Here is a 26,123-nt window from a genome sequence, read left to right on the forward strand (position 1 = left end):
TATGAGTGTACAAAAATAGCTGCATGTTGTCAAAGATAGAAAGCGCAACAGAACAGAGACCAGGCAGAGTCTGCATACAGAAAATGGCAAGCTTTCCCTTCCTATTCTAATAAGCTGTTTTCAGGCAAAAAAATAATAATAAAATAATAATAATCTTAATTTTTCAGCATTCCCAGTGGTGGGATTCAGCCAGTTCGCACCACTTTGGGAGAACCGTTTGTTAACTTTCTGAGCAGTTTGGCAAACTGGTTGTTGAAAGAAATCATTAGGGCAGAGAACCGGTTGTTAAATTACTTGAATCCCACCATTGAGCATTCCTATGTCTTTACCTGACCCATGTTAAATTTGCCAAATATTCTTTGAAATTTTATTCAGATCAACAGTTTGGCACAATTTGTTTTGAGCATAGATTTGATTTTTTTATATTAAAAAAATATTACTCTTACATCAAAGGTAGAAAACTAAAGGGAATCATCCAGGACCAGAGGAATGCTTACACAGGAAAAATGTGTACACTTTTCATGCAAGGTACAGTTTAACCCCACACCAGCGATCCTTTAGATGTCTTACTAAAACTTTTTTTTAAAACATGTTTTCATTTTACTCCACCTGGTTAATCAGGAAATAAGGTTGATAGCAAGGTAACAGTTGTAAAGACAGGCATAAGAGCTGCTAAGGCACAGAATAAATATAGGTAGAGCTACATTCACTTTTTTGGCATAATTACAGTATCTGTTTGGTAAATATAGAGGTTAACATGGCTACAATAACCATAGAAGGGCTTTAAGGAAACATTTGTTCATTTTCACCATATGAAAAATAGCACTTAAAAGCTATACAGAAATCTAAATAACGGTACCAAAGAAGGGGATGAAAGAACTGCAGTAAGTGGAATTTCAGATGGGATGTATGATGCAATACTTTTTATTAAAGAGGTTATCACATTTCCAAGTAGAATTCTAATAAGCATCACATATATGACAGAGTGGATCTTAACAATATGATCCTTTGAAGACCCATGCAGTCCATAGGTCCAACAAGCACGAAGATGGAGTTAAATCCCACTAAAAGATGGGATACTGTAGAAAGGGAGTTGAGTGGTTCTTGGTTCTTTTCTTGCAGATGTTTCATTACCCAAACTAGCTAACATCATTAGTTCTAGTAAGGACTGGGATTTACTCTTAATTTTTATGCTAATGATTTGTCTTGTCAGTGTTGGTGGGAGTGGTCTTGGAGGTTCTTTGGTTGGGCTGTTTACTACTAGCTTGTTTGGTAGTTCCTTGATTGGGGTATTTGTTTATTTCTTGATTGTTGGTCTGATATTAATCTTGGTATTAATCTATGTTCATTTGGGTGTTGATTGCTGGTATGGAGGTGTTTTGGTCTTTTTGTTCCCTTTTTGTCTTGTTGATTATCTCTTTTGCACAGTATGTAGATGTTGTTTATGTCTATGTGGTCTATTAATAGCCAGTTTGTCAGAGTGCCAGACTTCCAGAAATTCTCTACCATTTTTGGACTTGGCTTTGTCTATGATTGTCACAGTTTCCCAGTTGAAACTATGGTTAAGTCTGTTTATATGCTGTTAAAATTAAGGGGTTTTTATCATGTCTTCTGATTGCTTATTGATGTTCATGAATGGGAAAGAGAGTTGTTAGGTGTGAAAGATCAGATCCACACATGAAAGTCCAATTACTGATTTATTGCTAATCATGCCTATAAGAGTAAAAGAAACAAGGCACAACTTCAAGGAGGAGGACACTCTTCTCTAATTGGGTAATATCAATATGTTTTGGACTGCAACACCCACTATCCCCTTGCTGGCTGGAAGTGGTAGACCTCAAGAGTCCAATTCAAACTGGTCAGACAGGGGAAAGTTGTTTTCAAGAGTAAGGGAGGCACACAATGCAACCGAGTTGACAAAGACAGACCAATGGAATTCTTTCCTCTTTCAAACTGTTTCAAACAGAGCAAAGGTAGACCTATCCGGATTCTCAGGATTGTGAGGGTGAGAGAGAAGAGAGGAGGTGGGAGAAAGGCAAGTATAATTCTGCTCAGCAGAATAAGGCCACGAGAGGAAATTACAGATGGATATAAAGTTCAGAGATGGAAGATCTACATGTCTGTAATTTAAACCAGATGCTGAGAAAAGAGCATCAACACAGCAATAAATGCAATATCTGAACACCTTGAGGGGATGATGGTATAAATCAAGAAAAGCCAATGTTTCTGGGCCCCACTTTGGAACAGGAGGCCAAAAGAGTAATGAGCCCAAAGGGGGGAAAAAAACAATTATGGGAATAAAAGATATGAAGATGGATTACTTATGAGGCCAGCAGCCATGCTACGTTCCTGGGGGAAACGATGTTGCAGATAGTGTCTGTGAGAGAATGTCTCTTGCTGCAGGGACTTCATCTCCAGAGCACCTGCCTGCATCCAGATCAAGCAAAGGTTTGGAGTATAAGCTTCGAAATATGGATTTTCTGCAGTTGGCAGCTAAGAAAGCAAACTCATTACTAAATTAGAGTTGTGCAGCTCCCCTTGGTATTTTTATATCTTACTTTCCCTGCAAGGCAGTGGTGGGTTGCCCCCGTTTCACACCGATTCTATAGAACTGGTAGTAAAACCGGCGAGAGGTTCCGCCCACCTACCCCGAGGTCATCAAAATGCTTCTGCACTTGCACAGAAGAGCGTGGGCATGCGCGAGCGAAGCTACCGTTGCGAACCAGTAGTAAAGGTAAGTAGAACCCGCCCCTGCTGCAAGGGTATATCAGCAAAGACTAGAGACTTGCAGTATTTGCCAGTTCTATTAAGTACAAACTTCCTGATTCTGATACCCCTAAAATGCCACTAGCTTAATTTAGTAAAAGGCTCATAGTCATAGATCAACTGGACCAAAAAAAAAAGTATGCAAGAGACAAAGACCCATAAACAGCAAGGGCTCTAGGACTCTGCATTGGAGTCCAACATGGGAGAAGCCATGTTTCATCTGAGTGCTCCAACTCAACAATTCTATGTCCAGAATAAATTCAGAAATAAACAATAGAAAGAAAAGCATATCCCTTGCCTTTTAGAAGGAATTATCTTTTTCAGAAGGGATTTCGGAGGATTTCGGACAATACCTGTATGACAAAATCGCTCAGATCCGGGGGGATCTGGACTCTGACTGGGTAGATCAGGGCAGGGTGACGAGGAACAGTCTTGAGAATGTTATCTGGGAAGAGTTTGATGCTGTGACTCCTGATAATGTGGACAGGATTTTGGGGAGACTTAGTGCGGCCACATGTTTACTGGACCCGTGTCCCTCCTGGTTGGTACTGGCTTCCCGGGAGGTTACACGAGGCTGGCTCCAGGGCATCATTAATGCTTCGTTGAGTGAGGGTCACTTCCCCGCTGCCCTGAAAGAGGCGGTGGTGAGGCCTCTCCTCAAGAAGCCGTCCCTGGATCCAGCAATATTGGCCAACTATCGTCCTGTTTCCAACCTTCGCTTCATTGCGAAGGTTGTTGAGAGTGTGGTTGCGCAACAGTTTCCGCAATCCCTGGAGGAAACATCCTATCTAGATCCGTTCCAGTCGGGTTTCAGGTCTGGGCACAGCACGGAAACGGCATTGGTCGTGTTGGTGGATGATCTCTGGAGGGCTCGGGACAGGGGTTATTCCTCTGTTCTGGTCCTATTAGATCTCTCAGCGGCTTTTGATACCATCGACCATGGTATCATGCTGCACCGGCTGGAAGAGTTGGGGGTGGGAGGCACTGTGCTGCGGTGGTTCTCCTCCTTTCTCTCCGACCGGTCGCAGTTTGTGTTGGCAGGGGGGCAGAGGTCGACCTCGAGGCCTCTCATCTGTGGAGTGCCACAGGGATCGGTCCTCTCGCCCCTTCTGTTCAACATTTATGTGAAGCCGCTGGGCGAGATCATCTGTGGCTTTGGGGTGAGATACCACCAGTACGCTGATGACACCCAGCTGTACATCTCCACCCCAGGACACCCCAACGATGCCCTTGAAGTGATGTCCCAGTGCCTGGAGGCTGTGCGGATCTGGATGGGGAGGAACAGGCTCAGGCTCAACCCTTCCAAGACTGAGTGGCTGTGGCTCCCGGCATCCCGATATAGTCAGTTGACTCCATTGCTGACTATTGGGGGCGAGTCTTTGGCCCCCACTGAAAGGGCTCGCAATCTGGGAGTCCTCCTGGATAGGCAGCTGTCTTTGGAGGAACATCTAACGGCTATTACCAGGGGGACCTTTTATCAGGTTCGCCTGATTCGCCAGTTGCGGCCCTTTCTTGATCGGGATTCCTTGTGCACAGTCACTCATGCCCTCGTCACCTCTCGCCTTGACTACTGCAACGCTCTCTACATGGGGCTCCCCTTGAAGAGCACCCGGAGGCTCCAGCTGGTCCAGAATGCAGCAGCGCGGGTAGTGATGGGAGCAACATGGCGCTCCCATGTAACACCGCTCCTGCGCGAGCTGCACTGGCTCCCGGTGGTCTTCCGGGTGCGCTTCAAGGTGTTGGTTATCACCTTTAAAGCGCTCCATAGCATAGGGCCTAGCTATCTCCGAGACTGCCTGCTGCTACCGACGACCTCCCATCGACCCGTGCGCTCCCACAGAGAGGGCCTCCTCAGGGTGCCATCAGCCAAACAATGTAGGCTGGTGGCCCCCAGGGGGAGGGCCTTCTCTGTGGGGGCTCCCACCCTCTGGAATCAGTTGCCCCCGGAGATAAGAAGAATCCATGACCTCAATGCCTTCCGTCGTTCCCTGAAAACCTATCTTTTTCAGCAAGCCGGGTTGGCTTAGAAGAAATTTTTAAATTCTTTTAATTAGTTTGTGATTCTTAACTTTCGGGCCAAAATTTATATGTATTGTTAAATGTTTTAATATTTGTATTCTATGTTTTTTATCTTGGCTGTACACCGCCCTGAGTCCTCAGGGAGAAGGGCGGTATATAAATTGGAAATTAAATTAAAATTAAATTTGAGTTCAGTAGTTCACATATTATGGAAGTCTCCCACTTAATCTGATTTCAATGTCTATGTCGTTTGCTTCCTTCACTTTCATTTCTAGGAAGAGAAAAAGATACATTTCAATCTTTAGGCCAAAGGGTTTACGAACTTCTTACTCTTAATGGAAAATTGGCAAATACTACATCTAGAACAGCCTCCTACACCAACTGTTGGGCTCTCTCCAAGCATAGTCATGCTGGCTAGTAATTCTAGGATTTTTCACCCAAGCATATTAGGAGGCTTTCAGGTTGACCTACATCAATATGTCTTTCCAGATTTTGGAGTATAATCTCTTTTAATGTTGTCAGTAAAATGGGAAATCCTGCTGGCCTGATGCCATCAACGCAGTCCAAATTATTATTATTGTTATTGCCACATCTCTAGACCAATGGGACTCATCTAAGAGGTAAAGTACCTTCAACTTTAGGTGATTCAAAGCTTTTTTGTTTGGGGTGGGGTTTGGCAATATTATTGAAAATGATTTGCCATTGCTTTCTCCTGGGATGTTTTTCTGACTGTAGGCCAGCCTTGCTTATCTTCAAAGATCAGCCAGATACCTTGTAATAACATGCTAGCACAGCCCATCCTGAATTTCATAATTTCTAGACAAAGCTGAGATTTTCATGTGCTGAAATGAAGGTGTTGTGTCAAGGAAAAGTGAACGCCCTCCCCTTATATGTATGACCTTAATATGATATCCCTGTTGCTCCGTTGGCAAAGATGGCAGTGTTCGATTCTACCCACAACCTCCATATTCCAAAGAACAGGAAGGTAACCAATGTTGTATCTTCAATATTCCAAGGTATGTCTTGTCTTAAAGCCAAAGCTGGGAATCACTGCAAGTTATGGTCTCTCTGTTCTTAGAATGAAGAAATTGGTTGGACTCATTATTTAGTTAATGTTGCTATCAACTGCAGTTTTAATTTTTTTTTTCATTTTGTACTGGATGTTTTGTGTTTTCTCTCTCATTTTTGTGCATTACATTGCTTTCCAAATTGCCATCTGCCTTTTTTAAAAGGTAGGCTATAAATAAATAATATTAATAGCTTCATAGCTATTTTGATATACAATATTTTGAACAATTTCTTTTTAATAACTCCTTGCCGAGTCTGACTTTGTATTCATCCATTCAAGAGAGAAAATTATTATAGATTTGACCTATCCTGACAGTACACTTCATCCTGTTAAGAATACATTTTTGTGGTTTGACGTCTTGCCAAAATATTTGCTGCAAGAAGCAGATTACTGGAATGAATAACCAGAGTAAATATAAGCTTGAGAAGGTAACAAGAAAGAAAAACACTGCTAAATGCTTTAAGTAACCAACATTGCAGTGCCACTGAAAATTTAGCTGCCCTATTTTTTTGGCCATGAATTCATAAAGATTAGTTCCATAAAAGATACAGGCATACACCATCCAGAGAATCTGTCATCAACTAAACACCCTCTTTAACCTTATCGTGAGAGTCCACTATGTATGGGGATGCCTGTCAGAATACCAGCCAATATGGCCAAAGCGATGGCTCTTGAAACATGTCAGCTTGGAACTTAATATTCCACTGTGTATGAAGAATATTTGCTGGAGAAGTCTGAATTAGAGTGAACAACATTCAAGCTTCATTTACATCAGTGCTGTAAATTACAAACACACTGGATGCTCTTGTACTGAAATCAACAAATTGAAATGCTTCCCTTTGGATGGCTTGCTTCTAAGGTCTGCAAGTTCTGCTCAGGGGCCAAAATGACAGTAATTACAAGCCATTTATTAACAACATGTAGAAGAGATGTTCCTTTCAGAGATGTTCAGAATTATTGCAAATAAAGGCTTGGTGGTCATATCATTTTCAACAGAAAGGCCAGTAGAATGCAATTATTAGAGCTATTGTTAATTGCCACATAAAAATAGAAGAACATTGTACATGGATATTCAAGAAGAAGCAAAGTCTAACAGTTTGCCTGATACACTGAAAAATATAAAAGGAAATTCCTGAAACAGGACAACATGCTATCAGTTCAACTATCCCTTATCATTGTCTCCCAATAAATGACAGAGTTATAGTGCCTTCAAACATAGGAGCTCCATTTGTAGCCCTCATAACTCAAGCTACCAACAGTGAATCCATCTATTTGTACAATGGAGAAATGAAAAGAACCTACAAACATTCTTCTCAAGAGTTCAGCCTGTGGGCTCAGCTGCTCTTAGTTTGTTTTTCGGATTATGCTACTTGACCCATTACAGGGATTATGGAGTGGATAACTAGTGGCTTTCTAGTAGGAGTTAAAATGAGAGTTTTCACCTTTTTCCCTTTCCCAGGTGTGTGCTTGTCTTTATAATGATAGACCCAACAAATAGAAATGTTATCACATTTCTAAATTGGGGTTATTCCAAGACAGGGCCTTCTAACTCAATCCTTTTCTTGTTACTTGAATTCTGAAATAGTATCCTCAAATGAATGTCAATCCTCTGCCTGAAGGAATTCTTTTGAGGGAAGAATCCAAGCAGTGGTCAATTTGTTTTGGTTTTTAGGGGAGCTGCACTTTTATCATGCTTGTCTGGGAACAGCAGTATGCTGTTATGATATCACTGGATTGGGTACAGCCAAAATTTTGAAACCTGTTCCTTCCCCCTGCACCCCCAATTGTTTTGGACTTTGTCAGTTTAATGATTGAAATAGGGCCTTAAAGCACCCATTTTGCTTTTTAAAACCTTCAACCCCTCCCTCCAGTCCAAAATATTTAATCTCACCAACTCTGTGTGGGTACAAGGGCTCTATATGGGGACTGGTTTCAGATGATCTATCTCTGATGCAGATAACTCCAAGTTTTCTTAATGTCAAGAAACTTCTAATGAAAATCTAATCTTGTGCATTATATAATATTAGATTACAGTTACAAGCTTCTTGACATTAGATCAGCTTTATTCTCCAAGGTAAACATATCTTTGCCTTCACATTTTCTCTTAAGCCATTTACCTGGAGATGAAATAAGAAAAACCCCATGGGAACAAAAGAAGAAAAAATGGCCAGGGCTGTTTTGTGCTATTGTTAGAGGCTGGTAAAGAGAGAAAAAAAACCCTTATATGTTGTTGAAAAGAATGAATAATATTCCCTTTTCACATTTCTACAGATAACAGGTTGAACTTTTTAAAAGTTCCTACAGTATCTTTTCGTTCTGTCTGGAGGAATGCCTCACCATATCTCTCTGTCAGCATTCGAAGTTCCAGAGCTGTCAGTTGAAAAGGTGCAATTCAACATTCTCTTATTTCATTATAAGCTGGATATTTTTGCTTTGACCTTCAGCAGTTTTAAGTTCTTACATTTTTGGTTGTAATGTCAGGGATGCATATCTTTCAAAATGTTTCATTACTTCTGAAAAAACCATAATCTAGTTGTAGCTTGAACTAGACTTACAAAATGAATGTTGCTAGATGAGAGGGAAGGAGAAACAATTTCATCTGGAATCATTCTTTACACACTTAATGCAGGGCTATTTTCATCAGCTTTATAGCAGAAGTACAACAAGATGGAACAACAACATACAAATAACATGGTAAAGATTATTTAAGCAGCGTGGTAAGTCTAGATAGAATAGAATAACAGAGTTGGAAGAGACCTTGGAGCAGGGGTGAAATCCAGCAGATTCTGACAGGTTCTGGAGAACCGGTAGTGGAAATTTTGAGTAGTTCAGAGAACCGGCAAATACCACCTCTGGCTGGCCCCAGGAGTGGGGTGGGAATGAGGATTTTGCAACATCCTTCCCCTGCAGTGGTGTGGGAATGAGGATTTTGCAACATCCTTCCCCTGGAGTGGGGTGGGAATGGAGATTTTGCAGTATCCTTCCCCTGCCATGCCCACCAAGCCACACCACGCCTACCAAGCCATGCCCACAGAACCGGTAGTAAAAAAATTTGGATTTCACCACTGCCTTGGAAGTCTTCTAGTCCAACCCCCTGCTTAGGCAGGATAGATGGACTGAAAGGATTATCTCTCTAGAGATAATAATCTCTCTCTCTCTCTCTCTCTCTCAATATAGCATGCCCTCTCATACTTCTTAGGAAAAAAATATTTATATAGAGGTAATATTACAATTGTCACATTTCTACACCATCCCTATCTTATCTCCCACTGGTCATAAACAATTATGATCAATTAATAGCATACAAATTACAAGAGATTGTTGCATATTCTTGAAAAGGAAGTCATCACTCCATGGGGTATATTCTTTTTGCCTTACAAGGCTGCATGATGTATTAAACGTTTTTCAAAAAGAAAAGAAAAAGGACTATTTCTCAGATGAAAAAGAAGAGGCATTTCAGTTTGAAATTGACCTAAGATCCCTTGAGGAACAAAAGAAAAGGCCATACCTGTTCCTATTGCTGAAATCTCTCTACAAAGCCAATATCAAAGAAAAATACAGAAGAATGTGCATCTCTCTCTTCTGCCTAAGCTTTGTTCAATCTAAATAGTCATCTGTATTTGGTGCCTTCCAGATGGATTGAGACTGTCTGGGTATTTTTGTAGCCCTCACCATACGCAGATGATTGATCTACAAAGGCTGATGTACAAAAGTTAGATTATCATAGTAACATGTTATGCCTACTGGGCAAACATACATAGCATTTGCATTGACACATTCATATTATAAATTGTATGATTTATATATGTTTAAATGCCACAGTCTGCTGCAAAAAAGCTGAAGATCTTAAGTTTGGCAGAGGGGTTGGAGAGCTAAACACCATTCTGCATTTCTACATTCCACTCCTAGAAGGATTATAATTTCCCCAGGGCAAGGGAATGAAACTATCATAAACTTTTTACAGAGGCTCCATCCTCTGTTTATTTTTTTTTCCCATTCTCTTGATGTTTGAACTGTTCACAAGCATGTGAATAATTCTTGTGAGAGTGGGGTGGAGGGCATATTTTCCACAAGTCTAAAGTTCTTTCATATTTGCCTTTGAACTGTTTAGCTGCTAATTCCAGCAGCTCCTTTTTGTTGATTGGATAGAGGGTTGGAATTTTTTTTATTTTTTTTTTGAGAAAAAGAACATGTTTTTGCTCCTACTGGAAACCACAGGAATTTTGCCATAGGGTTATATGGAAATAACACCTGCCTCCCTTGATGTAGAAACCAAAAACCAAGAAAGATGATGTAAGTTTAAAAATACAACAAAACATGTAATATGCATATCTTTTCAACCAAAGTTCACAAATATTAAAGACTTGCTTATGTAAGTAAGGTTCAGATCTGATTTATAATGAAGTACAACTCTCTTGCACACAAACAAGGGATTATGGGGTGTTTCATTCTTTACTCGCTGGCAATTCAAAGATCCCTTGTAGAGAACTGTGATCTGCACAAAGCCATGATAAAAATCCTTGCAGTCTTTATGTGATCAAAAGAGATAGATCAGGAATCTTTGATCCTTCAGTTAGACGGAGGCACAGTTTTCTGTTCATTTTTTAATTTTCAAATCAATGTTCATGATTTCAGCAGCCATAACATAAAAGTACAAATGCTCTTATGCACTGGTAACTAGCTAAAAAATAGAAAAGGAAACGAGAAATCAGTGGACAATGTTCAAATTGTAGAGATGCACACAATAAGAGTCAGGCTTCCCACTTGGACCTGGCAGTAAATCATAGAACCTCTGACATTTCATAGAATAACACAGTTTTGTTGGTTGCCTTGGCTTAAAATTTTCAGACTTGGTATGGTTAGATTAGAGCCCTTATTGCAAGAACAGAGATTAAAGAATAAAGGACAAAGACATACGAAGTATAGTAATTCTGTATTGCTGTATTGCTATTGTAAAAATGTAAAAGTCTTTCATGCTCAAAGGTTTAAACTCAAGGTTTCTTCCTCTTGTTCTTCCAATTAATAAACAATTGGCAGAATTATTGATGGCATTGAAATTGAACAATTGTATGTTTATACAACAGCCTTCTTTGGCCTGGAAACCATTGGTTCCCATTTTATCTCCCCTTGCCAAACCCTCACATCTGGCTCCCACCTCTGTGATTGATTTGAGACCAATTTATATAGAACTCAAGTATGAGGGCTTGAAGGGGAGAAATGGGAACCAATGGGGTGTGTACGTATCATGAACATATTGGTCATCATGCTATTACTTTTCAGGGTAAACAAAATTATATAAAGCATAGAAAAAGAGTAAGAAGTAGTAAGGAAGGAAAATTAGGAAAAAGGAGAAAATGCAAACCTAACTACATTTACTTTACATCAACACTATTTACTAAATTTCCTATAGGAAGTCCTCAACTTACAACCACAAGCAATGCAGTCATAAAGTGAGATATCATATGATTGTATTGTGTAGTGATGGCAATCTTGACTATCATTAACTAAGAATTGTAGGTCATTAACCAACTACTTATCTGAATTCAAGTCATATTGGGCTTGGTGCCTCCTAGCCCTGTGGCTGAGTAAGGTAAGGGTCTACTTCCAATTTCCACTCCACCTATTTCCCCTCCCATCTCTGCCCTATAACCTGCCTTGTGAGGTGGCAAGCAGTACCAGAGCTGCAGTGTGCCAAAATGCCATCTCAACCCCATCCATAGACTGGAATTGCCTGCGAATTGCAAGGAAAGGATCCAGCAGTACTGAGCCAAATTAAGGTCTAATTTTCCCACCCAGTCCTCCCTACACTTCCTCGCTCCTCTCCCCGACCCTATTTACCTGTTGGGTTTTTCCAGAATAACATGACTCTAAACTGATGACATGCTTAATTCTGCCCCCGACACCCAGCTTCACCTGCTCTTCTCCTATACAATTACAGTATAATGGGAAGGGAAAAAACTGAATAAAATTTATCCTATTATTTTTCTTATAATTTAAGAGAAAATTGATACAAAATGTTTGTAAATGGTATATAACTTTAGAAATAATTGGAAATTATTTTCTGCAAAAACAGAAAAATCATATGCTGGAGATGTGATGCAGAAGCAGGAGTGAAATCCAGCAGGTTCTGACAGGTTCTGGAGAACCGGTAGCAGAAATTTTGAGTAGTTCGGAGAACCGGCAAATACCACCTCTGGCTGGTTCCAGAGTGGGGTGGGAATGGAGATATTGCAATATCCTTCCCCCAGGAGTGGGGAGGGAATGGAGATTTTGCAGTATCCTTCCCCTGCCACGCCCACCAAGCCACGCCCACAGAACTGGTTGTAAAAAAATTTGGATTTCACCCCTGTGCAGAAGGAATATGTTATCATAAATAGTGCATGTTATGTCCTTATAAGGACATCCGCCTGGATTGGCTGCCAGCCATCGGGCGGGAAAGTTTGAATCACTGTCAGGGGTGGTGCGACTGCCGGAGCGAATATAAGGAGAGCTCCGGCAGTGCGCAGCCAGTCTTGCTACTGTTTCTTGTTCTAAATAAAGTTACTAATGTAACGAGCTGGTCGCGTCTTCCATTCCTGCGCCGATCTAACACTGGCGATGAAGGACTAGAGAAAGAGACGAACCTCGTGGCGCCAAGCCAACAAGACCAAGACTCCGGCACCTGAAACCACAGTAGGCATTTCCGAAGGCATGGCATCCGCTGAAGTCACTTTGCCAGCCCTTGCTCCATTCCGCCCAGGGAAGGACAAGTGGAAATCCTACGTGGTCAAATTCCGGCAATACCTGAGAGGCAACAACATCAGGGATGCCGATGATGACCGAAAAAAGGGCATCTTCTTGGCCAACTGCGGCTCCGAAGTCCTGGATATGGCAATCGATCTCGTAGCACCATGAGACATCGAAGAAGTGCCATGGACGGACCTTCTGCAGATCCTGGAAGAATACTATGCCCCAACTGGAACACCAGTGGCGAACCGTTTCACCTTCCATCAGAGGGACCAAAAGGAAGGTGAGACCATCAAAGAATTCGTGGCCGCCCTGCGCCAGATCGCAGCCAGCTGTGAGTTCGACCACGTGGACAACGCCATCGCTGACCGTGTGGTTTTCAGCATGAGGGACAGAGGCCTGCAAAAGAAATTCCTGAGCAAGAAGAAACTCGTGCTCAAGGATGTGGTGGAGGAAGCCACCGCATCTGAAATCTCGGAGAAAGCGGCTGCCGCAGTAAGCAGAGCTAAGGGAATCCACAAGATTCGCTCATCACCGCAATCATCAACCGAGGATTCCACAGCTGGATCCGAGTCGGAGGAGGAGTCCACCGTACACAAGGTATCCAGACCCCCAAGGCGGGAAACCGCCCAACGAAGCTACAAGGGGGAGCGCTGTGCCAGCTGCAGAGGGGACCATGCCAGGGCGACCTGCAAGTGGAGAGATGCGACCTGCCGACGCTGCAACAGAAGGGGTCACATCGCCGAAGCTTGCAGAGCCGAGGAACCAGCTACAGAGCCATCCAGCCACCGTCCCCGCGAGAATCGGAAGGATTACCAGAGATCATCCAAACGGTCCTCTGGCCCATCCAGACGCAGAGACGATGATTTTCCCCGGAGCGGAGCGGTCCACCAGACGACCATCGCACACACGAACTCACACAATGCCACCAAGTTCCACGTGACCATCCACGTGGAGGGAGCACCCTGCGAAATGGAGGTAGACTCGGGCTCGGTCTACTCCATCATGGACTGGCAACAATTGAAGCGCCTGCAACCCAGCATCACCAAGCGAGACCTGAAGCCATTACACTCCAAGCTCGTTGACTTTGGGGGCAACCCCATCGGAGTGTTAGGAAGAGCCAACATCCGAGTCGCCTACAACGAGTTCAAAGGCAAGCTTCCCATCACCGTTATGAAGGACAGCCGACCGAACCTGCTAGGAGTGGAGTGGTTTAAGCCGCTGGGGCTTTCAATCGAAGGCATCAACCAAATTCGCAGGGACGAACTCGACAACCTCATCGAAGAGTTCAAGGAAGTCTTCGATGGTAAGCTGGGGAAATTTGTGGGGAGGCCAATCTCTTTTAATCTGGACAAGGGAATCACCCCAATTAGGCTGAAGCCCCGCCGGGTTCCATTTGCCCTGCGGCCTAAAGTAGACGAGCAGCTGGATAAGCTGATCGCCCAGGGCATCCTGGAACCGATCGATCATGCCTCATGGGAGACCCCCATTGTGACCCCACTGAAGCATGATGGGTCTGTGCACATCTGCGCCGACTATCGTTGTACCATCAACAAGGCGTTGGCACAGAGCGCATACCCAGTCCCAGTAGTGCAGCATCTGTTGCATTCCCTGGGAACGGGCACAATTTTTGCAAAACTGGACCTGGCCCAGGCTTACCAGCAAATGCCAGTGGACGAAAAAACGGCGGAGGCACAAACCATAGTCACACACAGGGGGGCATTCAAATGCAACCGGCTCCAATTTGGAGTCAGCGCTGCCCCCGGCATCTTCCAATCAATGATGGAACGCCTTCTCCAAGGCGTTCCAGGGGTGGTGCCATACTTTGATGATGTGCTGATCTCCGGAGATTCACAGGCACAACTCCTTGATAGGCTCAGGCTTGTCCTGCAGCGCTTCAAGGCCAAGGGCTTGAGAGTCAGGAGAGATAAGTGCATCCTAGGAGTACAGGAAGTCGAGTTCCTGGGCTATCTCATTGATAGCACTGGCATCCATCCCACCAAATCTAAAGTGAAGGCAATCCATGAAGCTCCGAGCCCCAAAAACAAAACGGAACTTCAGGCATTCCTTGGGTTGCTCAACTTTTATGCAATCTTTCTTAAACAGAAAGCCACAGTTGCTGAGCCACTCCACCGCCTGCTGGGGAAAGCGGCTTCCTGGAAGTGGGGCCAGGAAGAGGAAGCAGCATTCTGAGCTGTGAAAGGACTTTTAACCTCAAAAAGCATCCTCATCCAGTACAATGAGACGCTCCCCATCAAGCTAACCTGCGATGCGTCGCCCTACGGGGTGGGGGCAGTCCTCAGCCACGAACTGCCCAATGGCTCTGAAGCCCCAATAGCATTTTTCTCAAAAACCATGTCCGGCGCGGAACGCAACTACAGCCAGCTGGACAAAGAAGCCCTGGCCATCGTTGCAGGAGTGAAACGATTCCACGAGTACCTCTACGGGAGGAGTTTCACCATAGTCACCGATCACAAGCCACTCCTGGGGCTCCTCGCAGGCGACCAACCCACCCCGACCTTCATGTCCCCGCGGATGACGAGATCGGCCATCTTCTTAGCCGGCTACTCCTATAGGCTCGTGCACCAGCCAGGCACAGCCATAGGAAACGCCGACGCGCTGAGCAGATGCCCATTGAAGGATCCTGTAGAAGACCTAGCCCCCATGCTCCACCTCTTTCACATAGACAACGACGCCAGCTGTCCAGTCTCGTCTGCAGATGTGGCCGTCCACACCCAGAAGGACCCCACACTCCGCCAAGTGAAGTCCTGGATCCTCAGGGGGTGGCCATCGCAAAAGATGGAGGAGAAGTTCAGCCCGTTCGCCAGAAAGCAGAAGGAGCTGTCCACCATGAAGGGCTGTTTACTATGGGGAGACAGGGTGCTGATCCCAAGCACTCTGCAACGGCGGACACTAGAAACGTTACATAAAGGGCACCCAGGCATCGTCCGCATGAAGGCCCTGGCACGGAGTTACGTCTGGTGGCCCTCACTGGACAGAGACATTGAAGAATGGGTCTCCAGATGTGACCCGTGCCAAGAAGTTCGCCCAGCGCTGCCACAAGCCGAAACAGCGAAGTGGGAGACCCCAGCAACCCCTGGTCGAGGATACATATCGACTTTGCGGGCCCGATGCAAGGGCGCCACCTCCTCATCGTGGTAGATGCCTTCTCCAAGTGGCTCGAGGTGGTACCCATGGCATCTACCACAACGGAAGCGACGATCCGGGCCCTGCGCCGCCTTTTCGCCACCCATGGACTACCGGATGTGCTGGTCTCCGACAACGGCCCCCAACTCACATCCCTGGCCATGGAGGCGTTCCTGGCAGGACTGGGCATCCGCCATGCCCTGTCCGCCCCATACAGGCCGGCTGGGAACGGACAAGCAGAACGGATGGTGAGGCTCACCAAGGAGGCACTCACCAAGATGGGCACGGGTGACTGGCAGGAAAGAATAGACAACTTCCTCCTCACCCAGCACATCACGCCGCATGCCACCACCCACAAGAGCCCGGCCGAACTGTTGATGGGCAGAAGGTTGAGGTCACCATTGGACCAGCTGCACCCACAATACAGCCCAGAAGTGACCGTAACGGCCAGCCGCCCACTTCGCGCCTTCAGCAAAGGAGATTCGATTTTTGCGCTGAATTTCCACGGCTCTCCTAAGTGGCTGAAGGGGAAGATAGACAGCACAACTGGCCCGAAATCCTACACCGTGGAGCTGGAAGATGGAAAAGTCTGTAGATGTCACATCGACCAGCTCTGGAAAAGGTGGGGGGGGGCGCAAGAAAACCAGCCTGATGAGGGAGGCCTACAACACCCCGGCGAGGTAGGCCTGCAACACCCCGGCGAGGTAGGCCTGCAACACCCCGGCGAGGTAGGCCTGCAACACCCCGGCGAGGTAGGCCTATGACACCCCTGCGAGGTAGGCCTACGACACCCCGACAAGGTAGGCCTACCATACCCCGGCGAGGCAGACCACCGCCACCCCGACGAGGCCGGCCAAGCACACTACCAGGCACTGACACAGCGACAGTCCAGAGCGGTAGACCGGGGCCAGCCGAATGGGAGGTGGCAACACCAACCCAGCGAGGTGGGCATCCGGCACGACAGGGCGAGAGACCACCAACACAGCACACGAGTAGACCGGGACCTGCCCAGAGTGGAAGCACCACACCCTGCCAGCGAAGGCAACCCACGTCAGCCCTGCCAGGGAGACCTCCACTCCAGGTGAGTAGACCGGGGACCATCAGAGATGGGCACACCGCAGCCCATGGGCAAGGGTGGCACACGCCTCCCCGGCGAGAGGGACCCCCGCCCAGCACAGAAGACAACCTGGCAACAACAACCCAGCCCAGATGACCCCAGCCACCAACCTGCGGTAGATCAGGGACTAGGGTGAAGGGAAAGCCGACAACAACCCGGCCAGGGAGGCCTGCGCCACCCCGGCAGGGGAGACCTCCACCGACCCGCGGAGGTAGCCCCGCAACGACAGCCCGACCAGGGCGACCACCACCGACCCGACGGGGGAGGCCAACACCAGCCCGGCCAAGGAGACCTGCGCCACCCCTGCGAGGTCGGACACCACGACCCGAGCCAACACCATCCACAGCTGGCAGACCGGACCCGAGGGCACCGATCCGAGCCACCCACCAGACAACAACGAGCCGAACTGCAACCGAACCACAGCGCCCAGGAGACCGGGGAAGAGCAAGTGACAGCCGGTGACTTACCAAGACTCAGACGCTCTCCCCGGGTCGGAACCGAGCAGCATCGACGAGGCGAGAGATCCACAGGCCAGGAGGAAGACCACCAGAACCAGCCATCCAAGGTCTGCGGTCCGGCCGGAGGCGCTGAGGGTGACCCCGCACACTCGCCAGCCGAACCAAGCCCGGTTCCGGGGAGGGAACCAGGAGACAGAGGAGCCCCGTCCGTCCAGGGCGGGGACGAGGAAGAAGTGAGACTGCGCAGGTCAGCTAGGGTGCCGAGGCGTCCTACGTACCTGCGGGACTATGTAACGTTTATAAATGAACTTTGAATTTTTTTCGGACTAAGGGGGGAGGAGTGTTATGTCCTTATAAGGACATCCGCCCGGATTGGCTGCCAGCCATCGGGCGGGAAAGTTTGAATCACTGTCAGGGGCGGTGCGACTGCCGGAGCGAATATAAGGAGAGCTCCGGCAGCGCGCAGCCAGTCTTGCTACTGTTTCTTGTTCTAAATAAAGTTACTAATGTAACGAGCTGGTCGCGTCTTCCATTCCTGCGCCGATCTAACAGTGCACATAAAAACTTCAAGATTATTCAAAAGCCTTGGTAGTACAGTGATCTAAAGCACCCTGTTATTAAGACCAGCTGCCTGCAATTACTGCAGGTTCGAATCTCGCCAGGCTCAAGGTTGACTCAGCCTTCCATCCTTTCTAAGGTAGGTAAATTGAGGACCCAGTTGTGGGGGCAATAAGCTGAATATACAAAAGGATGAAGGCTATTGCTTAGCACATTGTAAGCCGCCCTGAGTCTCCGGAGAAGGGCGGCATATAAAACAAATTTAAAAAAAGAAAAAAAAAGAAATGCTTAGCATTATTTAAAAAAAACAAAATTGAAAAACTTATTTTTTTTCTACCAGGAATTTCTTCAGAATAAGTAAATAAAAATACTATAATTTATTCCAATTAATGCGGATGACTGTGAGGATAAATTTAGCTCAACACTGAACAAGAGTCACTTTGGCAATATCAAATTGGAAAAACAAACACAGGACATATGGTTCAATGACATAATTCACAGTATATATTTAGTAGTTTGATGAAAGTAAGAACAGGTCCCGCCTATGTCATATATCCCACAGCCAGATAAATGCAGACTCTTATGGGATTTTTAAGAGGAAAATAATTGACATAAAAAGTGTAATTAGAAGTAATTTTAGTATTTTAAAATAAATTGATGTAACTCTCAGCCTGATATATTGGGGCGGAGCTTACTCTGTAGTTTCCTAAAAGCTTTTAAAATTGTTTTTCTTCCTTCTTTTTAATAATTTTTAAAAATTATTCCCCCTTTTCTCTTTCCCCCTTTTACATGTGCATTTACCTTTTGAACAATGACAAACAATGGTGTATCAATATTAATAATTAAATGTATAGAAATTTCTAGATATTTCTTAAGATGACAATGATTTAATTACTATTTAATTATATTTGCATCAATTATTTTTAATTAACCAATTAATGAAATAATGAATTTTAAATTTTATTGTAATTGTTTTCTTACTACTGTTTTATTTTATTTGTTAAATTTATATGCCACTGATCTTTCAGGCAATTCTATTTTATTCTTATCCACCATATGACTTTTAATCTTATTTTTTTCTTTTGTGCAGCTGTTTTTTCTATTCCTTTATATGTTTTAATGCATTTTCTGTTCCTATGAATGTTTTAATACATTTAATGTGTAATGCATTAGTTAAAAGTAAATAAAAAACAAGCAGTTCCAATTTCCCTGAAAGATTCCCATCATCCCTTGTGCGTGATAAAACTCAATAATATTTCATTTTTAGCATCTTACATATAGAAATGTAGTTTTGTAACTATTCTGGCAGGCTCCTTGGCACCCTATCAGTAACCAAAAGCAATGGTGAAATCCAAATTTTTTTACTACCAGGTCTGTGGGTGTGGCTTGGTGGGCATAGTGTGGCTTGGTGGGCATAGCTTGGTGGGCGTGGCAGGGGAAGGATATTGCAAAATCACCATTCCCACCCCACTCTGGGGCCAGCCAGAAGTGGTATTTGCCGGTTCTCTGACTTACTCAAAATTTCTGCTACCAGTTCTCCGAACTACTCAAAATTTCTGCTACCGGTTCTCCAGAACCTGTCAGAACCTGTTGGATTTCACCCCTGACCAAAAGTAATAATTTTCAAGAAAGATGTTCATAGTGTTTATGATGAAAGAGATGAGTGATGGGATTTGGAACCTGCCCCTGTTCTACACCACATTAAGCAAAAAAAAAAAAAATGTATTTCAGAAAACGAGGAAATATCAGCTGATGTTGGAAAAGAAAATAGCTCTGTAATTAGGACCCAAGAATCTCGGAGATATTTGATGCCTGAATGTGTGAATCAGAGCCATTGTCAGTTATTTATTTCAGTGGACTCTGGGATGCTCTCAGGTTCCTTGCCAACAGCTGCCAATCTGCCAAAATCTTCTGATGAAAACAAAATCCAGCATGGGATAAGGAGAATTTAGAGATACCTGTCACACAGTAACAGTTCTGCGAACAAAGGGAGGAGCAAATGAAACTCAAATGTTTTGCCTGAATCCACAAAAAAGAGATGCTGAAAGAATGATCAGCAAGAGTAGAGAAAAGAAATACTCCATAAGGGGTTGGATAAAGTTGTTAATATAGATATTGACAATATAGATATAGAAAAGGAGTGACATAAAAGAAGAAATAATCTATTTGACAACATGCAGCAGTAGGTGAATAGAAGCTGAAAGAATAGCAAGGATTCACAAATAATGCTAGGCTACAATTTTACATCACAATAAAATGGTTCATTTATAATGCTAAGTGATCATGAGTAGGTTTATATACAGTGGTGGGATTCAAATAATTTAACAACTGGTTCTCTGCCCTAATGATTTCTTCCAACAACCAGTTTGCCAAACTGCTCAGAAAATTAACAACTGGTTCTCCCGAAGTGGTGCGAACTGGTTGAATCCCACCACTGTTTATAGATCATGTAAAGCTTAAAGCAGGTGAGTCACATGATATGGGCAATCTGTAACATTCAGATTGTAACATTACCACTTCCAGCAGACTCACCCATCTTGGTCAATGATACGAGATTCTGGAACTACAGCTTAGCAAATTTCTAGGATGACACAGGGAATGGTGACTTATAGTAATATAAACAATGCTTGCATGAGTCCACTGAACTGTGTAATATGCAAGTACTTCAGTCATGGTGTATTCTTGAATTGTGAGACCTTTGGATGTATGAAGACGACTGTCCTTTTTATTCTACTAGCCCTTATCATGGACACAGGCTGAAGAAAGAGGTCTTTAAAAAGCCATCCATCATTAAAAGTTAGAACAAGTTGGTGATACAGAAGACACGTAAACAAGAACAATATGTCCCAAATTTGTGATATGCAAACTTTAAAAAATGTTCACAAATTTTGATAGTTGAAGGAAATCATTTATAGAACCCGGGGTAGTCTTTTCATGAGAAATTAAATAAGGGAAATAATGTTATTATATAAGCAATAATGCCATGAAATATTCAAGACTGTATTCGTAAGAAATTACAAAATACGTGTGTGTTAGGAAATCAATACTTCATTGCAGCCAGTATAGCATTGAAAAAAAGTCATTTTGGAGCTATATAAATGTTTTTTTTAGTGCATCATCCAAATTCAAGGACAACATTAATGCATCTGAGAAGATGGATTACTGGATTTCCAGTAATACTGATCTATCATATGAATGTCCTTTTCTATAATGTCACATTCATAACCTTTAAATACACAGCTTTACTAGTATAACATTCATGCTTTTTCTGTGAAATTTCAGCAGTAATTCCAAGCATGCCAGTAAAGCCACTATTCAAGAGTCTCTGTGGGCTGTCACAATTTCCAAGGAGCTTGTTTTGTTCTGTCAAGCTGAAATAGTTTTTTCCAATGTAGCACTAGAAAGAACTTCTTCTCCTTTCTTTTTCTGGCCACCCTCCTTCCAATTATACATCAAACAAGAAGCCCATTCATAGTTACATTAAAGTGGAACAAAGTGTTCTGATCCACCCCTAACAGACAGCACCATGGACAACTCCAAATGAACAACTTGCTCTGTCTACAGCTGGATCAGACCCTATAACAGTGATGGCTAACCTTTTTGCCATCGTGTGCCAAAAGTGGGGGGAGTCCAGGGGGGGCATGCACACATGCCCACACCCATAATTCAATGCCCCCCATGCCCCCCACCCATGCGCATGCGACCCCCCCCATGTGACCCCCACTTTTGGCAAGTGACAGCAAAAAGGTGGGCCCAGTAGGCTCATTTTTTGCCCTCCCCAAGCTCCAGAGGCTCTTTTGGAACCTGGGAGGGTGAAACAGCCTCCCCCACCCTCCTGGAGGCCCTCCGGAGGCTGAAAATGCCCTCCCAGAGCCTCCATGCAAGCCCTGTATTTACCTGGCATCCAAAACGGGCTGTGTGGGGACTCCTAGGAGGGGAGGGGCAGCGTGGGCAGGCCAGCTGAAAATCAGCTGGCCAGCATGCATGCTGGAGCTGAGCTAGGGCTCCGATATGGCTGAGCTGAGATATGGCTCCACATGCCACCTGTGGCATGTGTGCCATAGGTTCGCCATCACAGCCCTATAAGGTCATTCCTCCATCCATCCTTCTTCTCCAAGTCACACTTTCTTGAAGAATCTGAATACAAAAAGACAATTCCTTGGTTTGCAGAAGAGCACTTATTTCAATTTCTATGGAAGGGGAACTTCAGATTCAGCTGGCTATCTCTCTTGAAGTTTGGGATTATGGAGATGAAACTCAGATAGGAAAGTCCTAATACTAAAGTTAGTATACAGTGATGTTCCGATACAGCTGGTCCATGAACAAGTATCCTAGACCGCACAACTGGAATGTCATCAAATTCAGAAATACACTTTTTAAAACAGTAATATCAGAACTCCTATTCTATGCCCTTCTCATTTTCCTTCCCTAGATGTTCTCCAGAGTAACAAATTTGGTGAGCATAACTGTAGCTTTGCTTTGTAGTACAAGTAGTCCTCGACTTACAACCACAATTAAGCCCAACATTTCTGTTGGTAAGCGAGACAGTTGTTAAGTGAATTTTGTCCCATTTTACAACCTTTCTCGCCACAGTTGTTAAGTGAATCACTGCAGTTGTTAAATTAGTAACACAGATGTTTAAGTGAATCTGTTTTCCCCATTGACTTTGCTTGTCAGAAGGCCACAAAAGGTGATCATGTGACCCTGGGACACTGCAAACATCATAAATATGAGTCAGTGCCAAGAGTCTGATTTTTAATCACATGACCATGGGAATGCTGCAATGGTTGTATATAAATTGTATATAGTTGTATGTAAAAATAAACAGAAAATAACCAAGATACAGTACTGCTACCCATTAAGGGGTTAGGTTGGAAAGCAAAAAAATGGGAAAAGTAAGTGCACTGAGTAAAAGACTCAGAGCCTTGGTAGTACAGTGGTCTAAGGCACCCTGTTATTAAGCTGGTTATTAAGACCAGCTGCCTGCAATTACTGCAGGTTCGAATCTCGCCAAGGCTCAAGGTTGACTCAGCCTTCCATCCTTTCTAAGGTAGGTAAATTGAGGACCCAGTTGTGGGGGCAATAAGATGACTTTGTATAAATATACAAAAGGATGAAGGCTATTGCTTAGCGCATTGTAAGCTGCCCTGAGTCTCCGGAGAAGGGCGGCATATAAATCAAATTTAAAAAAAAAGACAAAAAGAAAGAAACAGGAAGGGAATTTGTAAGGGAGAAAAAAGAAAGCCAAAAGAATATATGAGTGGCTCCAAAATGGCTTCTTGCCCAAAGCTTCTGGAACATTGGTAGTGTCACATAAATGTGAGTACATAAAGAAGTAAGATTAAGATATATGTAAAAAAGTAGCACTTCCAAACTGCCAAACATCATGCCACAGAAGCCTAAAATGTATGGGGAGTCGGGGAGACTACTGGACACTTTAGGAACGTTGTGTTTATCAAAGTAATATCCCAGAATTGGGAGAAGCACTGAATATATTCTGTAGAAATAGCAGAATTATATCCACAAAATGGAGAATCATCAGAATCACATACATCCACAGACCTATTGCTACACAAGGAGGATTCCCAGTCTCCAGATATCCATGTTTGCACACATTGACATATGCTTTTAAAATAAATTTTAAAACAAATAGGGCAATTCAATGTTCAGGATAAGAGAGGAAATGATAGAACTCTAAGCAATTGCTTCTTCCTTCTGACACTTCTTGATAACATAAAAGTATAACAAATTAAAACAGCCGGTGACTTCTTCTCAGACTGACCCATGGACATATGACTACATTGCTCAAGTATGCTTTTCTTTCAGCTAAGAAGTGAAAATCATTTAAGTCATTACTGCTATTATTGCTAACCAAGATGCCAGTGCTGGCTGAAAATGATGAGAATTGTGATTTGGTGGGCAACAGTTTGGTGGAGGTTAATATGTAGCTTGCAATATTCTTTCACTACATGCCTGAATCCATATGGGATATCTGTTCTGAGCTTTTCATAATTGAGGGAAAAAAAGTTGCTGGGATTTTTCTTTCTTGGACCAGAGTAACCCTGATAGAAATCTTCCAATGGAGATGGAGCTGTTAGTTTCCAGGTTAGAATAAGTAGCTTTCCAGATATCTCACATGGTGTGCTGCACAATCATGATACTTACAATGCTATAGTGTAGTGTTTCTCAACCTTGGCAGCTTGAAGATGTGCGGTCTTCAACTTCCAGAATTCTTTGCTGGCTGGGGAATTCTGGAAGTTGAAGTCCACACATCTTCAAATGGCCAAGGTTGAAAAACATGGCTGTAATGAATTCTCCAGAAGCAGAAACTGAAATCTTTGGATCTATTTTTGAGTATTTCCATTAGAGAGAGAGAATGATAATCTTTGCTCTCCACAGCAGGGGTCTCCAACCTTGGAGCAAAGCTGGCTGAGGAATTCTGGGAGTTGAAGTCCACAGGTCTTAAAGTTGCCAAGGTTGGAGACCCCTGTTCCACAGCACTAAGGTAGGCAGCCCTTAATCTGCAAGGAGAGGAAAATGCCTCTCAGGGTTTAGAAACAGCAAATTTCTGAGTGCTGAGTTTCTTGTCTGATCAGCTGATCTCTAATATCAGGGATAAGAAACTGAAGTTATTATCAATGAAGTGTTTTCTCAAGGTATAATAAAAGAAAGAGAAAAGGTGTAGCAAGGGAATGACAAAAAACACCACCACCACCACCATGCAGGCCAGAGGAATCACTGCTATGGGGGGCAAAGTAATGTATACATCTAGAAAGTTGTTCTATAATTTAAACCCCCACCCTTTCTGCTTATGTAAACCAGCTTATTCAAGCCAGTTTAAAATAAAATCAAAATAAAAACTTTAAATTTAAAAAAGTATAAAACATTATATATAGGGCATTTAATACATTCTTGCAACATATCTGGTTGTGTTCTCTTAGAGAAAAATGCCAGTGTAAACGGACCTTCAAATTTATTCCACAGTGATATTTCTACGAGCGTAGTGAAACTGGATAATGGCTAGTTCCCAGATGGATAAAGATTCAGGAGACAATTATATAAACAGCCACTGCAAGTTTTTTCCATTATCTATTTATCCAGCCCATCATGAATACTTTGGTATGTTTCTTTTTTCAATTCTTGTTGATCATTCTTTCAGTATCTTTTTGGGGGGTTTCAGGCAAAACATTTGGGTTTCATTTGCTCATCCCTTTGTTCGCAGAACTGTTACTATATGACGGGTGTCTCTAAATTCTCCTTATCCCTATGCTGGATTTTGTTTTCATTAGAAGCTTTTGGCAGATTGGCAGCTGTTGGCAAGGAACCTGAGAGCATTCCAGAGCCCACTGAAATAAATAACTGACAATGGCTCTGATTCACACATTCAGGCATCAAATATCTCTGAAATTCTTTGGGTCCTAATTGCAGAGCTATTTTCTTTTCTACCATCAGCTGATATTTTCTCCTTTTTTTGAAATACATTTTCATTCTTAATGTAACAAGGTAATTTTTTTCTTTAAAAAGAGAAGTATTTACAATGCAGTCTTATCATCCAGTTTAGAATATACAGATGTTGTTAAAATCAAGTTGACAAATGCCAAAAATATTTTCCTTCTTACTTCAGAAGGTTAGTTAGAAATCAGACACTTGTGAATTATTCTTAATTTGTACAGTTTAATGTACTATATCCCTACTCTTTGTGATCTCAAGGCATGTTATACATTGGAGCACTACAGAAATTATCCATATTAATATTTATTTTTCAAAGAGTGCAGTCTAATAATTATGAATGAATAAAATATTCTAACAACTTAGCCATGCAATTGATCATTCCATTTTTTTTTTTTTTACCAAAATCATGTAGCTAAGAGGCACAACAAAATCTTACATAAACAGAATTTCATTGCATTTCTATACATGACTGTGTGGACACTGTTGTTTTATCATCAAAGTAATTTATATAGCCGTAACATTTTGAAATCCAAATAAGAACTCTCATAAAATATGTTCATTGATGTGACTACATGAATTTTAAAGGTCTTACTGAAACTGGGACATTCCTTTCCTTACAAACATTGCTAGAGCAGATCAGATTTATGTTTTGATGCAAATTTTATCAAACAAATAAGTTTGACATCTTTTACTGAAAACATACTGGTTGCTAGATTGCCACTATTTGTTTTAACCAATTTTCACATAGCCTGGCAAAAATCAGTTTAAAGAAGTTGACAAAAATAACATGCTTGCACACTTGCACTAATAC

General features: G+C 43.3%; 1 long non-coding RNA gene across 1 annotated transcript in view; it reads right to left on the reverse strand.

Moving 5' to 3' along the window:
- Nucleotides 1-358: 358 nt before the first annotated feature.
- LOC148112795 (uncharacterized) overlaps nt 359-26,123 on the reverse strand; it is a 28,671-nt gene continuing 2,906 nt past the window's right edge. Inside the window, exon 2 of the long non-coding RNA XR_015728898.1 lies at nt 359-10,535. This is a non-coding gene — a long non-coding RNA (uncharacterized LOC148112795). The remainder of the gene's footprint in view (nt 10,536-26,123) is intronic.

Source organism: Pantherophis guttatus, chromosome 7 (assembly GCF_059756535.1).
Source record: "Pantherophis guttatus breed Tessera chromosome 7, ASM5975653v1, whole genome shotgun sequence".
In the NCBI taxonomy this organism is placed as follows: Eukaryota; Metazoa; Chordata; class Lepidosauria; order Squamata; family Colubridae; genus Pantherophis; species Pantherophis guttatus.